This window comes from Vulpes lagopus, chromosome 3 (genome assembly GCF_018345385.1).
Source record: "Vulpes lagopus strain Blue_001 chromosome 3, ASM1834538v1, whole genome shotgun sequence".
NCBI lineage: Eukaryota > Metazoa > Chordata > Mammalia > Carnivora > Canidae > Vulpes > Vulpes lagopus.
The window spans coordinates 53,934,584-53,955,288 of NC_054826.1; the positions used below are offsets into that span (position 1 = coordinate 53,934,584).

Genomic DNA, 20,705 nt, shown 5'->3' on the forward strand with positions numbered 1-20,705 from the left:
GTCTGTGGTCGCATCTGACGACCTTGCAGGGCGTGTTAGAATAGGGCTAAGTGTTTGTTGAATAAAGTGGATGGGGGGGGGGGAAGCCAAGGAAAGGCATTTCAAGGATGAGAAGTTGATGTTAAATATCACAGAAAGCTCAAGGAGCTGATTTAGAAGAGGGGCTTAGGTGAGTTACTTAGGTTACGGGTGACCCTCGGGAAAGTGAACTGCAGTAAACAAGGGGTTAAGAAGGGAATGGACGGCCAGGAAGTAAATGCAGGAAAAGTAAACTACTCTTGGCAATCTTCAGAGATGGCATTATGAAGGACTGAACTTTCATTTCATTTCAATTCTGCTGTTATTTTACAATTTTTCTTTAATGAACACATACTACTTTTACAAGGAGACAACTTTTTTCAACGTTAATAGGATCTTTAAAGGAGAAAGCAGCAACGTGACAGCTTGAGGGAGCAGCATGCTCAAGGGAAGGCTTTTGCAAATTGAAAAATTCTGAAGCGCGTTTGTACTTTCAAGGACCCTAAGACAAAGGAGAATAACTCCCACTAGTTAAGGAGAGGGGAGAAAAAAAAACGAAATAAGGTGTTAACTAGTAGGAAGGAGAAAAAACATTGCAGTGAGATGGAAGGAAAGCGATGACAGAGGCAGCCCAGTAATTGTGGAAGGAGCTCCCACTGAATGCCTCGAGCTTTTCAGTAAAAGGGTGTGGGGAAATGAGAAAAAGCTTGAAATCAGTTCCACGAATACTGTGCGCCATGGCGGGGGAGGGGACAGGGCCCCGAAAACCCGGGTGGCATTCCGGTTCCATGAAAAGAGTATTCTGAATTTCAATCACCCTTTTGTAGATGCGACCTCTTTCTGGCTCACAACTGCCCTTTTCTTTTCTTTCTTTCTTTCTTTTTTTTTTTTTTTCTTTTTTTTAGCTAGGAGTTTAGATACTTAAATAATTCTGGTTCACAAACTTTTTTATGTCAACAACCGAAAACAGCGATAAGCACCAAGTCCCATCCGAGCTGAAGTCTCCTTCTAAGTAAATACGGTGCAGAAGCCGCTCTGCAACTCGAGCCACCACACAGCGAGCATTTCCAGGAGGAGGGGCTGCCCCGGACGTGGGGCTCTGCAAGGGGAGGCTCGGCGGGTGCTGGGGGCTCCTGGCCCGGCGGCCCCCGGCGGCTCCCGACTGCAGGGAGGCCCTGCTGCCCACCGGCTCGCGCGGAGGGGGGAACCCGGCGGCCGGGGGCGGGGGGGCTGGGTGACGTCACGCAGGTGGACGTCCCAGGTCGCCCCGGGCACCCAGGGGCTGGAGGCCGCCGGGGCCAGCAGAGCTGCGGCGCTCGGGGCGGGCGGGGGCGCGGCGCCAGGACCCCGCCGGGTGCTCCCCGGGCCTGCAGGGGCGCGCGGGGCCGGCCCGGGAGGGGAGCGCAGGGGAGGGGCGCCCCGCTCAGGTTCCCGGGGCCGCGGCGCGGAGCCCCAGGCCCGGGCAGGGAGGCCGCGCGGGGCGACAGGTGAGGCTCGGGGACCCCGAGACCCTGTGCCCCCCGGGCCCCCCGCGCCCCCGCGCCCGCACCACGGCCCGCGCGCTCCGGGCCAGAGGCGAGCGCCTTTCCATTTAAGGACCCGAGACGCGTCCCTGCGGGCGGCCTCCGCGCACGCCGCCTCCCCACGCCGGCCCGACCCGGGGCGGGAGCACAGGGGGCCGGGGGGGGCGCCGGGGCCGGGGGACGCGGCCTGACACTGCCCCGGGCGCCGGGACCCCGCCGGGCCGCCCGCCCCGCCGCCGCCCTGCGCCCCCGCGCCCCCGCCCTCCCGCCGCCCCCCTGCGCCCCCGCGCCCCCGCGCCCTCGCCCCCCCGCCGCCCCCCTCCGACCCGCCAACTCACCCGGCCCCCGGGGAACTCATCGTCCGGCCCTCGGCGCGGAGCGGGGGGCGCGGCGGGGCCCGGTCGGCCTCCGCCCTCGGCGTGCAGCGGCCCCGGCCCGGTCGCCCCTCGCGCGGCCCTGCGGTCGTCGTCTCGCGCGGACGGACGCGCCGGAGTCCCAGCCCCCCTGCCCGCCTCCTCCCTGCGCCCTCCGCCCTCCGCCCTCCGCCCTCCGCCCTCCGCCCTCGCCGAGCGCCAGCGGGCGGATTCCAATCTCGGCAGCCGCCGCCGCCGACACTCGCCGCGGTGGGGGAGGGGCGGGCCGGGGGGGGCGGGGGCGGGCCTCGCGGGTCTCGGCCGCGCGCGCGCACTGGAGGCGCCGCCCCGCCCCGGGCGCGAAGGGAGCCGAGCGCGCGGCGGAAGCGCCCGAAGGGGCCGCGAGGTCCGGCGCCCCGCTGCCGGGGAGGAGGGCGGGCGGGCGGCACCGGGGCGCCGCGCGGCCGCGGGGGGGGGTCTCCGCCGCCGCCCCCCGCCGCCCTGGCGAGCCGGCCTCCGCGCCGCCCGGGCCCGGCCTCCCCCCTGCACCCGGCGGTGGGCCCGGGACCCCCGGTCCCTCCCCCGCCCCGCACCTGGTCGTGGCCCCCGGACCTCCCAGCCCCTCCCCCCCGCACCCCGTCGTGGCCCCGGGAGCCCCCGCACCCACACCCCGCGGCGCAGCGGCCCCGGGCTGGTGGGCGGGCGCAGGGCGGGAGCGGGATCCCGAGGGGGCCGGTGACCTGGGGGCGCTAGGCCCGGGGGCGGCCGTGCGGGGCTCAAGGCCGCGGACTGCGGATCCTGCGGGGCCCCGCGTGCCCTCCGCCTGGAAGACGCGGGGAGCTGTCACCGCCTCCCTAGCCGCCCTCGGGGCCGGCGCGGGCACAGGTAGTCGGTCCCGGGGTCCCGGGGGAGGCCGTACCTTTTAACGGCCCGAAGTGGCCCGAGTCCCCTTGGTAAATGTTGCGACTTTGTAGCGCGGTAAATGAAGTCGCTACAAAAGCTGACTCCTCTAAAGGCCCTTTTATAAAGTCCCTTTTGCAGCTAGGGAAAAGGAAAGAGGGGAGAAAAAGAATGTGCCAGGCACTGCTATTTGTTTTTATACATTCTCCCCTAAAGAGATGTTTAGATTCCAGAGTATTCCCTTTTAATCTTGTTTAAATGTCTAAATTCTTTTACATTCTTGTTTAAAGACTTTTTTTTTTTCTTTTCCTCCTCCCTTTTTCAAACCACCATTGTCCTTGTTGCTTCAGATACCTTCTATAATTCCAAGTGTTTGTTTGTTTTCAACTCTGGTTATTCTCTTAAATTTTTTTTTTTTAATGAACTCTTGGGGTGTCTCAAGTTTGAGAGTCACGGGTTGTAGTGTCTTGCTGGGCAGGGAGGATGTGCGATAAGAGTTTTCATGCATCAATTAAAACATCACTTTCGAGTTTTTGATATTTCTGCTTTAATTTCAGGGGAAAGAGTGGACCTTTTGCTTAAGGAGATTCAGACTCATTGGCCAAAGAACTCACTGACGTATGCTGAGCAATGTGTCATGGCAGATAAAATCATGACAAGTGTGTTAATATACCCTCTGAAGCCTACTTTGATTTGGGGGCATATGAATCAGTCCATAAAATAGACAAGAATCTCAGGCTAAAACTTCAGTACATCAGATTTCTGAAACGTAGAAATTGGTGTTGCCCGGTTTTGTTATGTGTAGAAATGGCAGCAAAACAGAGGCCCCACGTTGCAAGTCATGACGCCCTTGCCTCTCCTCTGTTCAAGTTTTTCAGACTTTACTCAACATCCTTTTGTTCTCCGTAGAGAAAGCCCACCCGGTGACCAAGCTTAAAACCTTAGCATTTTCGTGGCCGGCAACCTGCCTGCCTACACCTGAGCCGGGCACAGCGTGCCCTCTAGTTCCTGGCATGTGCATGCACGCCAGCCTGTTTCTCCAGTTTGCCCACTAAATGAGCAGAGCAGCCAGGAAGCCCAAGGAGACATCTGGACACCTATTATCTGACCCCCAGATTCAGGCAACACTTCAAGGTCCAAGTTTAACAGATCTAACACATTGAACATTCTCTAACGTGACAGCTTTCTGTTAAGCATGTTAATAGGGTAGCTGGACATGGGATTTTTTTCTCTGCACAGTTTGAGGTATAAGGTCCCAACAGTCGAGGCTGTGTGCTCCAATCACCGAGCCTTAGTTGGGAATGTAAAATGACCCTTCTACAGCCCCCATGTGCTCAAAGACACCTTCCCTGATCACTTGTCTTAAATTAGCACCCAACCCGGCCCAATTTTGTTTTCTTTATACCATTTTTTACTAATTGAGATGACCTTGTTTGGTTGGTTATCAGTTTATGGTCTGAGTTTCTCTGCCCTCCCCGCCCCCCCCCCACCCCCCAGAAGGTAAACTCCATGAGAGCAAAGACCTTGTCCATCTCGTTCTCAGCTGCTTCCTCAGAGCCTAGCTCCTGGCACACAAGTGCTCATATCTCTCAAACAAATGGGCGAGATAAGGATAGAATTTCCTCTAAGCATTTCTGAACCTTGTCATTAAGGACCTAGCTTTTAAGGGTTGGCATGGACTATGTTGAAAAGGATAAGGGTGGGTCAGGGCAACTGGGTTATACCATTTTCAGGGAAGGCAGTAGTTCTAGATTGATCCAAGTTAATCTATCCAAAGTCATTTTCCTATTGTAAAGATTGTGTGAGGCAAAGGCAGCGCTAAGGCTGTGGCTACGGGGAGAAGTCAGAGCCCGGCAAGGAGGAGCGAGGGCAGCAATGCCCTGGGCACGGTGAGACTTGAGGTTCGCTTAAAACCCAGTGTTAGATGGACAAAAGCATCGCAAAGAAAGGAAACAGCTACATTTTTCAGCGTGGACGCTGACAAGTTCTTGTACTGGTTAGTAACGCCTGTCATGGTTTAGAAGGAACAAGTCGAAACAGAAGTTGTGTTTAAGAACAAGGTGGTAAAAAAAAAAAAAAAAAGAACAAGGTGGTCATCTACAAATCAGTGCCCAAAGTACAGTTCAAAAATCTCAAGCTTTTCTTGGTAACGGACTTCTTTACTTTTCCTCCTATTTTGACTTCTCAATCACTTGCTCCTCTTTCCATTTCCACTCCTGTTTGCTTCAAAGTACTTGTGTACAGGGATTAAAAGATGGTTCACCGAGGCTCTTGCTGCAGAGTAGCCACCCCTCGATCCCACCCAGCCGCAGTCACAGTCCTCCTGTCCATGCTCTGGGTGCACCCCTGTCCACAGACCCTCGTCGTCCCCTGGCCCTGTGGCAGGAAGGCTTCCCAGAGCCCCAGGCCCAAAGCCAGGACCCAGACGTGCTTGGGGAGCCCCGACCGTGGCACCTTTCTTAGAACTGACTTTCTTAGGCCTTTCCTTGTGCTTGAAGCCCTGGCCTCCCAACCCATGTGGAACTTGAAGTTTCTCTGCCTGCCTGGACTCTGCTCTCTCGAGTCGGCCCCAGCCCTGCAATGCACTCTGCTGTGCATGGTTTCCCTTGGTGGCAACACTTAGTGACCTCCGGCTGTTTGTTCCAGATTCCCTCTGCCCGTATTCTGCCCATGTGCTAGGCCTCCTCTCCCCATTACCTCGGGCTGGACGTCCTGATGCCTGCTGCTCTCCCGGACTACCACCTGTTGTTTGCTCAGCTCTCTGGCTATCAGGCTAGAGGCCTGGAGTTCCTCTCACCCGGCACCTGGAGCTGGGGCCTCCCCACCCCAGCCCCGCAGTAAATCTTTTCCTTCTCCATTTTTAGCAGTCCCTCACCCTGCCTTTCCCTTTCCCGAGAGCAGTGGGTTTATGACTTACTGTACTTTGGTTATTTGTTAACCAGATAAAACCCAAACACAACTGGGGCGCCTGGGTGCCTCCTTTGATTGTCTGCCTTGGGCTCAGGTCATGATCCCAGGGTCCTGGGATCCTCCCCCACATGGCGCTCCCTGCTCAGTGGGGTGTCTGCTTCTCCTCCCTCCCCACCCCTTTCTCCACTCACCCCTGCTCATGCTCTTTCTCTTGCTCTCTGTCTCTCAAATAAATAAAATCTTTAAAAACAAAGACAGCAACAAAAAACAACTATATATATTATGTGTGTGTGTGTTTGCTTTTATCTGGCTAACAAAGTATAGGAGGTGTGTGTGTAAAAACCCATATCTGATTCTACTTGCTGCTCCTAAACACCGGTTCTACTCAAGTATTTCTTTGGGACCAGAAGCACAGAAACCCCTGCCTCTGGAGCTGAGGGTGATTACCTTGTGAATGGCTAGTCAAAGGAAGACAAGGTGTCTTGGTAAAGATCCGGGCTGAGATAATGGGGGAAGTGCAGTCCTGGATCAGGAGTGCTGAGTCATGAGCAGCTGTACTGCACCTGCTCTCTGTGGCCTGCATGGTTACCCAGATGTGTCCCAGGTGTGGGGGGTGCCACCGATGCGACCAGGCATTCTGGTTTATCCACCACACACGTTGGGGGTGCCTGTCCTTCTGCTGAACACAAAGTTCTAGGGGATAGAGACCATCTTATTTTCACTCCCCTGTATCCCCAGGATCTAGCATATGGCCTGGCATGCCAGTAGGTGGTTAGTGAATACTTAGTGGATGAATGACTGAATGCACTGGCATTTTATTGGACTCCTATTTTCTAAAGGTTTAAAATCTAGTAAAAAAAAAAAAAAAAAAAAGACCTGCAGATAACTCCTTCATTTGATATTTGCTTCTGAGTCAAGGTTTATTGCCCTGAAGATTGTTGATACTTCATTTTGTTCTCTACTGCTAGTTTCCCCTTACTCATTTATTTTGTTTTTATCAACTAAGGCAGGGTTGTATCATTAACTTTGAATTCCAACAGCTGGTTTTCAATAAATACAACTTGAGTTTTAGAGTTCTATATGCTCTTTAAGACAACTTCCTCACTTTTTTCACGGGGAAGCATAATCATACAGATATTCAACCAGCAGCCAATACCTGTCAGTGTTTCTATAAAAATGTAGATTATTTTACATGTAGTTTGCTGCCCGCCTTGACACCTGTCTTCCTCACTGTCTACCTGAATTGTACGCGCTGTCCTCCGACTTGGTCATTTCCTCTTTAACTGCTCTTGCTCAGTTTTTCCAGCTTTCTCTTAATGAAACAATACTGTGATCAAACATCTGGGAGCCACAGATGTGTGGCAATATTCTGTTAGGCTGGTCTCTCTGACCCTGCAACATGGGCCACATTCATTCTTTTGATGTGATTCCTGCCTGCGATGCCCAAGTACCACCTCTTGTGGGAGTCATCCTCGATGGCTCCATCCTAAACCCCTTAGGCTTTTCTCTCTATATCATTGACATTTTTCATAGTCAACTCTTTTTTTTTCATAGTTTCCTAGGTGTCTCTCCTAAATAAGATTTTATACCTTGATTCTCTTACATGTGAGTAGGGGCTTCTGAGCCCCCCAGCCTGGGGAAGGATAGGTAAAGACTGTCAGCATGCAGGGGGTCTCAAAACAGTAGCCCCATGCTGGGGCCTACCATTGTAATTACGAAAGTCTTGCCTTTGCCAATCCTTTGTTTTCAAAGTCCAACCAGGGTCAGAGGTGGTCCCAAACTCCTCAGCGCATCTGCCGGGCTGCCTCAAGGTCAGAGAGGGCATTCCTCCCTCCTCTCTGCCCTCCCTTCCCTGGCTCTTAGCACGGTTGCCGTGGTCACTGCACTGAGCATCAGGGTGCTTACCTCGCAGGACTTGACACCATTTGGATCCTGCTCCGTAGGAAAGGTGCTCCTTGGGGTTATGCAGCCTAATACCTCCACCTGGCCCTGCTGAATCCCAGAAAGCTACCACCCCAATTGCAGGCAGGGAGCCTCATCCCAGGCTTGCTTGAAGAACCAGCTTTTTAATTAACATTATACATTTTACATAATGTTAACATATAATAATACGTACATGTACTATATACGTGTAACGTATCTTATTGTATAACATTAAATACCTTATACCTGGGCCGCCTGGGTGGCCCAGCGGTTTAGCGCCTGCCTTAGGCCCAGGGCATGATCCTGGAGACCCAGGGTCGAGTCCCACGTCGGGCTCCCTGCATGGAGCCTGCTTCTCCCTCTGCCTCTCTCTCTCTGTGTGTCTCTCATGAATAAATAAATAAAATCTTTTTTTAAAAAAATGCCTTATACCTTTCAGGGCATTCGGGGGAAATGAAAATGGCAGGATGCGTATTTGTCAGAATTAAGTCAGTGAGAATCCCATGTGAGATGTATGATTAATCAAAAATTTTATTTATTTGATCAAAGTGGATGTTCTTAATAACAAAAGTTGTTTTGGGTTGCCTGGGGGGCTCAGCAGTTAAGCGCATCTGCCTTTGGCTCAGGGCGTGACCCCGGGGTCCCGGGATCAAGTCCCGCATCGGGCTCCCTGCATGGAGCCTGCTTCTACCTCCGCCTGTGTCTCTGCCTCTCTCTCTGAGTCTCATGAATAAATAAATAAAATATTTAAAAACTATATTTAAAAAATAACAAAAGCTGTTTCATTGTTATACTTACAAAAATACACCCTTCTAATAAAAATTTAACCATATACACACCATATTTCATCAAAACTACGATGTTACCGGTTGTAAGAAGCATTATTTCATGTACAACTAGGAAAGAAAGACACTGCCAATTAAATTAAACTCTTGACACATTATCTGTTTTAAGACATTTGAATTTCAAAGATGATGGAATGTCTAAAAATGTGCATCTAAGAATTGATGAAATACAGTGTGTTTTAAGGCATCTACAAGGCAAAGCAACACCATACAGGCCAATAGTTTGAAATGCTGAGTTTCTAGGTTTTGACATATAATCTTATTTGTTTGTTATGCACAATCCTCGAATAGCCACACTATGAATGTTAACCACAAAAGCAGAAACAGCACAGTTCAACTGTATATAAACATGTAAAACAAAAGTGAATATCTTGGGATTCAGTCACAAAGTTCAGAAGAAACGCCAGCATCGCGTCACAGGCATGGGTTATATTACAAATAAAAAAGTAACTTTTTGACAGCTGCTTATACTGAAAACATGCAACGACCAGAAGAATTGTAACGTGGATGTTACCCAGGTTTTTGTCTTTGGAAAAGTCAAACCAAACAATCAGAAAAATCTCGGCGGCGCAGTAGAATGACTTTACATCTATCCCGGAAGCTGAACAATAGTGCTCGTAGCTTATGGGGCCATCAGGAAAAGCCAGCTGTGGATTTCTTTCTAGTACAATTAATTGCTTCCGCTGTATATAAAATTGAAAGAATTGGGTGCTTTAGTGCGGAGAAAGGATATCCTGCTACACTGCTCCTATTTCCTCACAGAGGCTATTAGGAAGCCTTTTGCCATTAATTCACATGCATTGGATTATCCTGTGATGAAAGACCGAAAGGCTTTTCATTTTTATAGTTTCTTATCTCTTATTTATTTGGCACCTCTCTGGAGATACCTGCTCTTCTCCCAGGACTGGCTAATTGCTAGGATGTCAGAAGGTGGCTAATGACTGACTTCCTTTCCAGAGACTAATTGTGAGCCTGTCTCCGTATTTTTCTTTCTTGGAGTGGCCCTTGTCATCGCTGAGGAGTATTCTGAGCTACGTCATTATGGGAGATGACGGATGTGGCCTGCTGGTGCCAAGTGTCAGTCCCTGCCCGTCGCCCGCTTTGGGACCAGCAAGCGACCCATCTCTAAGCGCCTGCGGGGGCCTAAACTGCAGGGGGTGCGATAGTCACAGGCCGTGTGTCACTGTGTACATTTTAACTCCGTTCGAAGTAAATAAAATTAAAATTCAGTCTCTCAGCCTAGGCCCCCTAGTGCTCAATCGCCACGTGAGGTTAGTGGTGACCGTCGTGGAAGAGTGTGGCTAGAGGACATTTCCAACCTCACGGAAAGTTCTGTTGGCCCTGGTGGTAGCGCCTGTGACCTGATCGGCTCGGGCCTCCTGAACCTTATCTGAGCCCGTCTCCCGAACTCACTCTTCTCTGTTCCTATTCTCACCATGCAAAACAAAGGGCAGACAGACGGCTATCAGGCATCACTGCTATAGTTTGCTACCAGCGAAGTCTTGGTGGACGTGTCAAAGTGCCAGAAATAGAGGGTTGCTGTTCACGAGGTATAACATTACAGTTACGTGGTAAGTGTTCTCACCACAGTAAAATAAATAATAAAGTTTTTAAAGAGTAGAAAATAAAAATAAAATAAAACCCTAGAAAATAAGCCAAAATACTAATAGTGGTTGTCTCCAGGTAGTGGGACTAGGATTGCTTTTTTCTTCTTCCTGTTTATACGTGTTTTTTTGGATTTTATTAAATACGTATTGCTTTCTTAATTAAAAAATTACATCTGTTAAGCTTCAGGCTAAGGTGGTTTTATCCAGTCCCTTAGTCTGAGACAGAAGGTAGTCATTCTGAGCCACTGCTTCTTTAAAAACGACTCCCAGCCAGCAGCTTTTAATTGAGAGATCAGTATTCCCGTTTGATCGTTGATCATAGCATGAAAACCGTCAGAACCAGCCAACGGGGTGCCCTCGAGCCCTGCTAAATAGAACCGCGGACCATCCCTCTGGAAGAGAGGACTCAGGGTCACTAGCAGCCCCCCCCCCCCCCCCCCCCCCCCCCCCCCCTCCCCGATCTGTTGATCTGTTGAGCACCTAGCCCTTCTAGAGTGCGGGGCAGTCTCCGGATCAAGACCTCGCAGGTTACGGAGGCTCGTCGAGCTGAAGAGGGCTCTGGTTTTACCGCTGAGAAGAGAACCATAAAAAGGAGCCCTAGTTTCCTAAAAGTTCAGGCATGATCGTACAGGTTTAATTAGGAACAGCAAGGCTGTTTACAGCAAATTATAAACTGTATAAAGCAGACCTCAGAGGACACGCCCAGAGGATGTCCCATGAACCCTTACTTCTCCAAGTCCAGATTCAGCAGATCTGGCCTGGCGAGGTCGGGTGCTGCAGTGCCAGCCAGAGGAGTATCCCAGAAGTCCCTTTCCAGAACTTTCCATGACCAAAGGAGATGGCCAAATCGCTCGTGGAAAACGTATGTTTTTCTTTCCTTTTGTCCTCAAAACTTGAAGCCAATCCACCGTTTTCTGGCCTGCTACTGCCCTCACCCAGCAGAGAGACACTTCAGAACGAGCTAAGCAGTACGATATGGTGCGCAGAACACCAACTTTGGAGTCAGCATTCTGGCTGAACTTCTTGATTTTTGACCTTGTGTGGACTTGGTCAACCTCTCTGAATCCCAGTCTCTTCCTCTGTAACACGGGGACAAGTAACTAATATCAAACCTAATGAGACTGATGTGAAGATGACCTGAGAATATATGGAAATCAGTTGGCATAGAGTCAACACTCAATTAATTCTTGATACCTTTGTTTTTCCTTCTAGAAAGTGATCGGTCCATCAGTGTTTATGTTGAAGGGGAAAGAAAACAAACTGTAAAACTCTTAATGAGACTTACTTCAAATACAGCCCAGCACAGTTCAGTAATTAGTATAGAAGCTCTGATGCAGCTTGGGCTGGGCTCCAATTCTCCATTCCAGCGTTCACTCAGGAATTTCCTTCCCTAAGAAGCCTTCGCTGCCCACCCCAGGCTGAACTATGTCCCTCCTGACTGGCCCCGTGGCACCTCAAGCTTATTTCTGGCCTATCATTTACCTCGCATTCTGCTTCTCAGTCCAGAGTACCTAGCATTGGGCATGGAGTACATGATGTTATGGGGCATCTTCTCCAGGGCATCAGTTTACCTAATAATAAATGACTTAAAGCAAAGGGTGTAAAAACAAAAAAACAAAAAACAAAAGCAAAGGGCGTACCTTCTTTTTTTTTTAAGCTAAAACATTAGATTATAAAAGAAATTTCAGAATTCCATAGGGTCCCTGGAGTGTTGGTTTTTTTGTATGTTGGTGGCCCTTTGCTTATAAGTCTGCTTTGCAGAAAAGCTGGAGAAGCATTTATTACCATAGGATAGTGAAATCACAGGGAAACTTGTGAGCTTCTTCCACCAGACTGTGAGCTCTTTAGGGCAGGAACTGTGCCTCATCAACCTCTGAACTCACAATATATAGCTACTTAGCCTGAGGCCAGGCTCCAAGTAGAGGCTCCATGAATGTGGACCTGAACTCAACTGTCTTCTCCCAGGACTTTGAGGAGAATATCGTATTTCCACTCAAGACAGGAACTTTGAAACTGTATAACGGATAGGACTTCACATTGAGTCCCTAATGGGAAGAATACAATTCAAGCTGTACTTTTTGGGGAGAGTATTTAACCTATCTGACCTCTGGCTTCCCGACCTGCCAGGGTCATGAAGATTCAGTGAAAAAAGATTCATAAGTGCCAAACACTGTCCTTGATACAGAGAAGGTGCATGGAAAAAAAAAAAAAAAAAAGAAAAAGAAAAAGCTTCTTTACTTTCCCCTGAAGTCACATTCTGGTTGTTAATCTACAAGCTTAGAGATGATTCTTACCATTTTAATGATTCCAAGCATCTCAAAAAGGACCTGATATCCATGGTTCGGGCTGAGCCAGTGCCTGGGGCTTCTTGTGTGACACTCTGGTCCTTCCTCCTAAACCTCCGACCTAATATTATATTGCCATTCCACAGCTTACTTACTGCCTCAGTTACTTTTCCATCAAATCTGGGCTTATCAGCTGGGAATAATTTAAGAAGAGGGTAGAAAGATACAACCACCTGTTAGGAGCTACAGGCTGCGAGTCAGGGCCCATTTCAAGCCTTACCTCACTCAGTAATCTGATTTACTCTCCCCACTTTGAGGCATGTCTCTGTCCTGGTTCTGGAGACAGCCCTGGACAAATATTGCCAATTCCTACCAGAGCATGAGCCAGGCAATCATGATCCCCAGATGGCTTCATTCTATTGGCCTGGGTCCAGGCTAGCTTTACCAGGAAACTAGTGAAGCTTAAGCGTCAGGGTCCCTCACTTTCAAAGGCCCCTGTGAATGCTGAGGGGCTGGAATGTTCTAGATTGAGAGAGGGAAGTCAGGTTACAACTGGGGAGCCTTCCTCCTTTTTTTTTTTTTTTTTTAATAAGATTTTATTTATTTGTGAGAGAGACACAGAGAGAGGCAGAAACACAGGCAGAGGGAGAAGCAGGCTCCCTGCAGGGAACCCGCTGTGGGACTCGATCCTGGAACCCCCGGGTCACGGCCTGAACTGAAGGAAGACGCTCCACTGCTGAGCCCCCGGGCACCCCAGGGAGCAGTCATATGTACACTTTCCTGACAATCTGCTTGTAGAGCTTTCAGAAGAAAGAGACCTAGCGATCCCATGGTTCTAATCATTTGTTCTGATTCTTTCTTCTCATTTTATTTTTATTTTTTTTAAAATTTTTTAATTTATTTATGATAGTCACACACACACACACAGAGAGAGAGAGAGAGAGAGAGAGAGGCAGAGACATAGGCAGAGGGAGAAGCAGGCTCCATGCACCGGGAGCGCGATGTGGGATTCGATCCCGGGTCTCCAGGATCACGCCCTGGGCCAAAGGCAGGCGCTAAACCGCTGCACCACCCAGGGATCCCCTTTCTTCTCATTTTAAATGACTGTTTGGTTTTAGAATTAATTTGGTGTTTGGAATTTTATTATAGTCTTTTTCTTAAAGATGGACCCGTAAAACCTAGATCCCAAACCAGATCAGGTCCTTACCCAACCTTTGCCTACTTTTCTTCAGTGCCTCCTTAGCCGAAGAGTCACAAGCGTGGAAGGGGACCCTGCAGGGGTGTCTGTAGTGATGACGACACGCAGAACGGACGTGCCCTCACTGCTGGCTGTCTAGCTTGGGCCGCAGGCACACACTGGAGGCCTTTCACCAATTCTGCAAATGCAAGGACCCTTTGGCATTCAAAGTGCTTCATTAGAAGTGAAAGATAAGACTCTGGTAACTGGATTCTCCCCCTGAATCTGCAAACTCTTTTGAAATAGTCTCTTTATACCTACTTTTATGCATCAATGAGACTTTGAGATGGGCTCAGGGAAGAGGACAGCTGACGTGCAAAAGGAATTGCAGCCCTCAGAATTTACTTAATGAAATGTTTTGGTTTTTTAAATGGGATTTCTTTGTGAAAGAAGGAACTCGGCTCCCAGTTAAGCCGCATCAACGGTGCCATGCTTTTGCCATTTCAGTCCTAAATCTCCCCAGCGCACTGCCAAGCTGTAGATGGGGGTGGGGGTGGGGATGGTGACCAATGCTTACCCTGCTGTGGAAAAGCGTTCAGTTTTCACAGTTTGGCTAACCCATAAAGGTGCTCCAAATGGCTGTTGCTTCTAGCTGCTTCTTGTGTAAACAGGTGAGAAAGACTTGGATAAACAGTCCGTTATTAAGTAATGGGAAAGTGCAAGAAGACTGTGGAAGTACTGAGGGCAGAACGCTGGCCCCCAGCGAGGCCGGGACCAGAGGGTAAGGCCATGACAGGGCGACAGGCAGGGAAAGCAACGGGGCTGGCATGTGGGGTCTCGTGTGCAGGCCACTTTGGGCTTCACTGAGGGGTGGTGGGCAGCCGTCTGTTGGGGGAAGCAGGAGGTCGCATGGCCAGATTTATGAAGAACTCACTATGGGTGATGGGAGGGAGGGGGCTGCAGGGGGCCCAGGTCCGTGAGCTGGGGAGCTGACTGCGAGGGAGCCATTTGGAGCCAGGAGGGTCCTGAACTCTCCAAGACAGGTGAGGACATAAACCAGGCAGTGTGTGGGAGAGCGACCCGGTGACTCCCAGATTTTCGGGCACAGTGTTGGGGTGCCATCCCCTGCGGGGAGCAACGCGGTGGTGACTCGGCCAGGCAGGCCCGGGACTCCTGGGGGAAGAGGTGCCGGCAGCAGGACGGGGACTGGTCCTAGGCTACGTGCGCAAGACCAAGCACCAAGCACCCCGACTCTTCAGACGGACGGCAGGGGTGAGGAGTGGCAGACAGGTTACGGGGGCTGAGTTCACCCTGAACTAGTTGGGGGGCTCCTGGTTGCAAGTGACAGAAACCCAATGTAAACAAGCTCGAGGGGCGAGGGGACAGGCCTTGAATCAAGAAAGAGTTGCAGGCCCCGGCCCCAGGCTCCGTGCTGCTCACGTCTAACCTCGGTTCTCGGTGCGTTGGCTCTGTGCCCTCCTGCCTTGGCACTAGCGGCCTCGCAGCTCAGCCGCCAGCCAGGGTGAAGCCCATCTCCCTCCAAGCTCCGGGTTCAAGCAAACCTCAGGGGAAGGTTCTGGTAGTTCGCTGTGGTTCGCAGACCTGCTTCCTGAACCCAGCACCTGCCTGAAGGGAACCCGGGGAAGAGAAGGCAGGACTACAGCCACGGCCACTCCTCCGGCCTCGGCCTCGGGGGAGGCTTTCAGGTGGGCCAGGAGGCTGACCCCGGACATGCGGGTCCGAGGGTCTGAGGGGGCGCCCGAAGATGCAGATGTTTACCCATCAGAAAAGCAGCTCCCGGCCTTGTCAAAATTCATGGCTCAACCTATTCCCACAAGCTCAATAAGTAGATTAATTTAGGATCATTATTATTGAGATATCTCTTAATATGGATTTTATGGGGTTTCTTAATCTATTTTTTTAAATAATCTCTAGGGATCCCTGGGGGGCTCAGTGGTTCAGCGTCTGCCTTGGGCCCAGGCCATGACCCCGGGGTCCCAGGATTGAGTCCTGCGTCGGGCTCCCCGCATGGAGCCTGCTTCTCCCTCTGCCTGGGTCTCTGCCTCTCTCTGTGTCTCTCATGAATGAATGAATGAATGAATGAATGAATGAATGAATAATAAAATAAATAAAAAATAACCTGTACACCCATCTTGGGGCTTGAGTGATGACACTGCGCTCAAGAGCCACATGCTCGGCACTGAGCCAGCTGGCGCCCGTCGGGGTTTAAGCAGGACCCGACTGTGAAGCTCGTAGTTGAAACGTGAACGGTTCCCAGAAGATAGCGGGTCTCCGGGCAGTACGTGTGGTAGGACTCCAGTCAAGCAGGACACAACGCGTGTGCGGTTGGCGCGGCCGCGTGCACAGCGTGGGGCTGTTTGCCACGTTTCGGAGGCCGGCGTGGGCCGTGTGCACAGAGCGGCCTCCCACCCTTCACACAACCGCGCAGAGCCAGCTTTGCCATATGCAGCCAGAACTGCTGATGGACAGTCTCGATGTTTTTTTTCAAGTGAAAAGTATTGCAGGAAAAGTTAAAAAAAAATTTTTTTGCTTTTTGAGCGAGGGAGCGAGCGGGGTGGGGACAGGGCCGGAGCGGAGGGAGGACCCTGAGGGGAGCCCACCCCGGATCGGCCTCGCGCCCCGACATCACGGCCTGAGCTGCATCAAGAGTCGGGGCTTGCAGCCCACGAGCCGGCAGGTGCCCCGGGACGAGCCGAATGTATTCTTCTCTGCAAGTGGGAGTTCTCGCCTTCCCCCGACGGCCCTGGCCACCTTCCTGCCCCCCCGACCCGGGCCCCCCAGGCCGTCAGCCCCACCTCAGCCCAGGTGTCACCTGCCCAGCTAGGTCTTCCCCGTGCGGCCCAAGTGGCGCCTTGCAGGCCTGGCTGCTGGGTGTCCCCGCATGTCTCGGGTCACAGCGTCATCCGCTTATCGCTCGTCCCCCGTCCCCACAGCAGGCCTGGCCGCGGGCTGAAAGGCCGCCGCCGCCTGGACACGTTGCCCGGCTGGAGCTCTGCGCTGTTAGGAGCTGTGAGAGGCGGCCACCCGCTGTCACGGGCCCGGGACGCCCGAGCAAGGCCCGGGCGGGTGCTGTGTGGTGCAGGAGCAAGGCACCTGGGGAGCCTCACCGTGAGCCTGAGGCCGCTCTGAAAACTAAATCTGCTTTTTAGCAACAACAGCAACCACATACGGTGGCCCAGGTGTTGAGAGGCTCTCGGGGAGGGACAGGAAGGCGCAGGGGCCGCCCCACGAGCTCGGCCGGGAAGCGGGGGGCCGGAAGCCCACGCCGGCCCTGCAGTGCTCTCCAGTGGGTCCCACCGGCTGCACCCAGGCAATAGGCGACAGGTGAGGGCCGGCCGCGGGAGCTGAAGCCCTGGGGGGCCAGCAGATGCAGCCACGTCCCAGGGCCCACCCAGAACCCCTTCTACGTGCCAGGTCTGTATCATTAAGGAGCCTAAGTGCAGGGCAGCCCAGGGGCGTGGGGGCCCAGCGGTTGAGCACCGCTGTCAGCCCAGGGCGTGACCCCAGGGTCCCGGGATGGAGTCCCACTTCGGGCTCCCTGTGTGGAGCCTGCTTCTCCCTCTGCCTGTGTCTCTGCCTCTCTCTCTCTTTCTGTGTCTGTCATGAATAAATACATAAAATCTTTAAAAAAAAAAAAAAGACTAAGTCCCGCTGAATGCCAGCGGCTACCCCTGGAGCAGCTTTAAATGATCATGTATTTCTCTTTAGAACCAACCCAACAGCAGTCAGTTATCATCCTGTTTTGCTGATCCAAACTGCTGGAACCTAAGTTCCGGGAGAATAGTGGTTTTTGTCTCTTTTATTTACTATTATGTTCCCGGGGTCCAGAGCAGCGTTTGGCATATAGCAGGTGCTCAGGAAATATCTGTCGAAAGAATGAATGAATGTACCAATAAACAATTCTGTGAAAAGGGCAGAAATTTAAAAAAAAAAAAAGAAAGAAAGAAAAAGAAAAGGGCAGAAATTCTGGTACAAGGTAATTATACCAAACTCTGATCTGGGTGGTTCATATTTCTGGGCTATTTGTGTAACATTTCTCTTTTTTAAAGATTTTAATTAACTTATTTGACAGAGAGAGAGAGAGAGAGGGAGGGAGGGAGGGAGCCCAAGCAGGGGGAGCAGCAGAGGTGCAGGGAGAAGCAGGCTCCCTGCCGCTCAGAGAGCCCATGGTGGGGCTCGAGCCCAGGCCCCTGGGATCATGAGCTGAGCCGAAGGCCGACGCTTAACCCACTGAGCCCCGGTGCCCCGTGTGATAGGCATTCTTGCTGCCCGCTTCCCCCAAGCATTACTTTCTGAAGGGACATGTGGAAGGACTTAAGGAATCCAAGGATGGGACCACCCCATTGCTGGTAACGCTGACAATCCTATTGGTATTTCCAACAAAAGTCATTGCATTTGGCTCTCGAAACACCTGTGAGGCAAGTGTCATTACCTCCACTTTGCAGAGGGATGAGAGACACTCTCCCAGTGTCACTGCAGTGATGCTAGATCAGCCTTGACCTGAGCCCTGGTCTTAACATGTCAAAGCCCCTGCTCATTCCGGGGCCCCGCTCCCACATCTGGAAAATGCCCAGGGGCTCTTAGAGGCCCTCCAGCTTTACAGTCTGTGACTCTAGGAGCCTGGGGGCGGGGTGTCTGCATCTAAATTGCTACAGCTTTAAAAAGTGCTAAAATAGCATCTTGTTCCTTCTTGCAATTGCACAGCTCTTCCAAAATCTGATTGAGGTGCTAAAAAACTCAAGTAAATTGTGAAAAATTTCTCTTTTTATGTAATGCCTGGAAACAGAATACCTTAACAAAGAATGAATTGGTTTTGTGGAGCATGATATCCTCTGAAAGGTCTTCCTTTTTAAAAAAAAAGAAAAAATTGCCTTGAGAGGGTTTCTCGGAGCTTATCTCAAAACAAAAGACATGGAAGAAAATACAGCAACTTTTCTAGAAATGAAGCCATTTAGAATAAAAATAAATAAATCTGAAATATTTCATCACCTAGTAGCCAAATAAAAAAACCTTTCCAGAAAGAAAAAAGCAAAGCTTGGTCTTCACTTTATTATTTACGTGGTAAATTCCCTTTGTATGCAAGATATTTGTATTATTCGCATATCCCTGTCTGTTGAAACGAGTCAATTAAACTGCTTGTTGGGCCAGACAGCCAACAGAGCAAGTGAGTTTTATGTGCGTTCATACTCCACAGGACATTTTGTTTTGTCTCAAACTTTTTTTTTTTTTTTTTTTGCAGCCACACAGAAATAATCTGCTTTTGGTGTCATGTGAAAAAAAAAAAAAAAAAACCTTAACACAGAAAAATCTGTATTTGCACATTCTTTTTAGGTTTTATTGTGCTAAAAAGTAGATTCACACAAGCAAAAAAACAAAACAAAACAAAGAAACATGCAAAACATTTTTGTGCACACGTCTAACACACTTTCTACTTTTGAAATCTGAAAATTAAAAAAAAAAAAAATCCCAAAGCAAGAGTACTTGGGTTGAAACGCTAACATTATAAAAGCTACATTCCTGACACGAACACTGCAGACACAAGTCACTCCGTTGCAAAAAGTTAAGGTTTCTAAGTGTTACATAAACGTCAACAATGAGGAGACAAGAACTGTAGATCCAACTTGTACTCCCCAGAGGAACTATTAGAAATTGCCTGGCGTCCTAGGACACCCTGATGTTACCTTGCAGTAGATCCCACCTTAACCCCAAAGCTATACCCACCCTGCAAACACTGAGGGAACCCCGTAATCAGAACTACCTCCTTCTCCTGTTGCCTTTAAGATGGTTTTGCCCTTCTTTTGTGTTTTGGTGAATGAGAGTCCCTCGGATCGACACTCGGCTCTGAGATGTGGAAAATCCAAATCAGTTAGTGACCCGACGAAGTCCTCCAGGAGGCCTCCTTTCTCGTTCCATCCATCAGGTACTTCGAAATGATCGTACGTGCACGCGGGCACGGCCGTGTGTGCATGAGGCCTTTTAAAAGATATTTTTGGAGACTTAACTCTCAGGAACTTTTCTTTCTTTTCTCGAGACCAGTCCCTGAAAATGTGTTTTTGTTTGTGCTTGAAGAGAAAACCTTTTTTTTTTCTTTTTTCCTAGAGCTTTTCTGTACAGCCAGCGACCTCCTTATCCCCGTATATTTGAACTTTCCAAAATTAACAGAATGCTCCAAGGTACTTGTTTGCAAGTCCTGAAAAATCTCAGTCACTCCCAGCAGGTTTTACTGTGTGGTCCTGGAGATGGACTTTCTTACCGTGCTGCAGGTGGAGAAGGGCCCTGTGATAGGAACACATTTAAGGCCCTCCTGGTGCTCCCTCGGGGACGGCTCCCCCCTTGGGAGAAAGGCCAGGGCCTCCTGCCGCTTCTTAGGGACGCATCCTGCGGCTTCTTTCTCCCCGGGGAGAGGGGACACACTCGGTAGGAAGGCAAGCCCTTGGAAGCCTCAGTTCTCAGAAGAAAATATGTTCTAATGCATTCTCAGAAAACATGCAAAGAGAAAACCCAAAGCAGGAGCGAGGAGAGGGGCGGGGCGTTGCAGGGGCCCGGGGCAATCGCCTGGCACCCCTGGAAGGCCTGCATCCCGTGGGCTCCGTGGGCCCGGGGCTTCCCAGAGGGAGAGGCTGTGCCCCAGCGGCTCCGCCCCAGCTGGGCCCTGGGGACGATGCCGCGACAATCTCATGATCTCGACTCTCAGCCCCAGCGGTGGGCAGGTACGTGGGCCCTGTTCCCTCCCTGTTCCCTCCCCGTTCCCTCCCGACAGTCAAGGCCATGGCCCGGGGAGGCCAAGCAGGCACCGGCGACACCTGCCTCTAGGGACACGGGAGTGCGCTCCCCTTCCCAGCCTGGCTTGGGCTGGAGGGCGGGTGGGGGGGGGGGCGGAGGGGCATTCTGCAGGGCATGGGGGTGCTGGAGGGCAGGGGGTGCGGGGGTGTGCTGGAGGGAAGGGGGGGTTGGAGGACAGAGGGGGGCTGGAGGGCAGGGGGCTGGAGGGTGCGGGGGGGGGGGTTGCTGGAGGGCAGGGGGTGCTGGAGGGCACAGGAGGGGGCTGGAGGGCACGGGGGCTGGAGGGCGTGGGGGGGGCTGCTGGAGGATGGGGGTGCTGGAGGGCAGAGGGGGGCTGGAGGGCACAGGGGTCCTGGAGGG

The 20,705-nt window shown here is 51.4% G+C and overlaps 1 protein-coding gene across 1 annotated transcript in view; it reads right to left on the reverse strand.

Moving 5' to 3' along the window:
* The window catches only part of BMPR1A (bone morphogenetic protein receptor type 1A), a 140,741-nt gene extending 138,578 nt beyond the window's left edge, over nt 1–2,163 (reverse strand). Inside the window, exon 1 of the mRNA XM_041747176.1 lies at nt 1,880–2,163. The gene's annotated coding sequence lies outside the window, so the exon portion shown is untranslated. The remainder of the gene's footprint in view (nt 1–1,879) is intronic.
* Between the last annotated feature and the right edge of the window lie 18,542 nt (nt 2,164–20,705).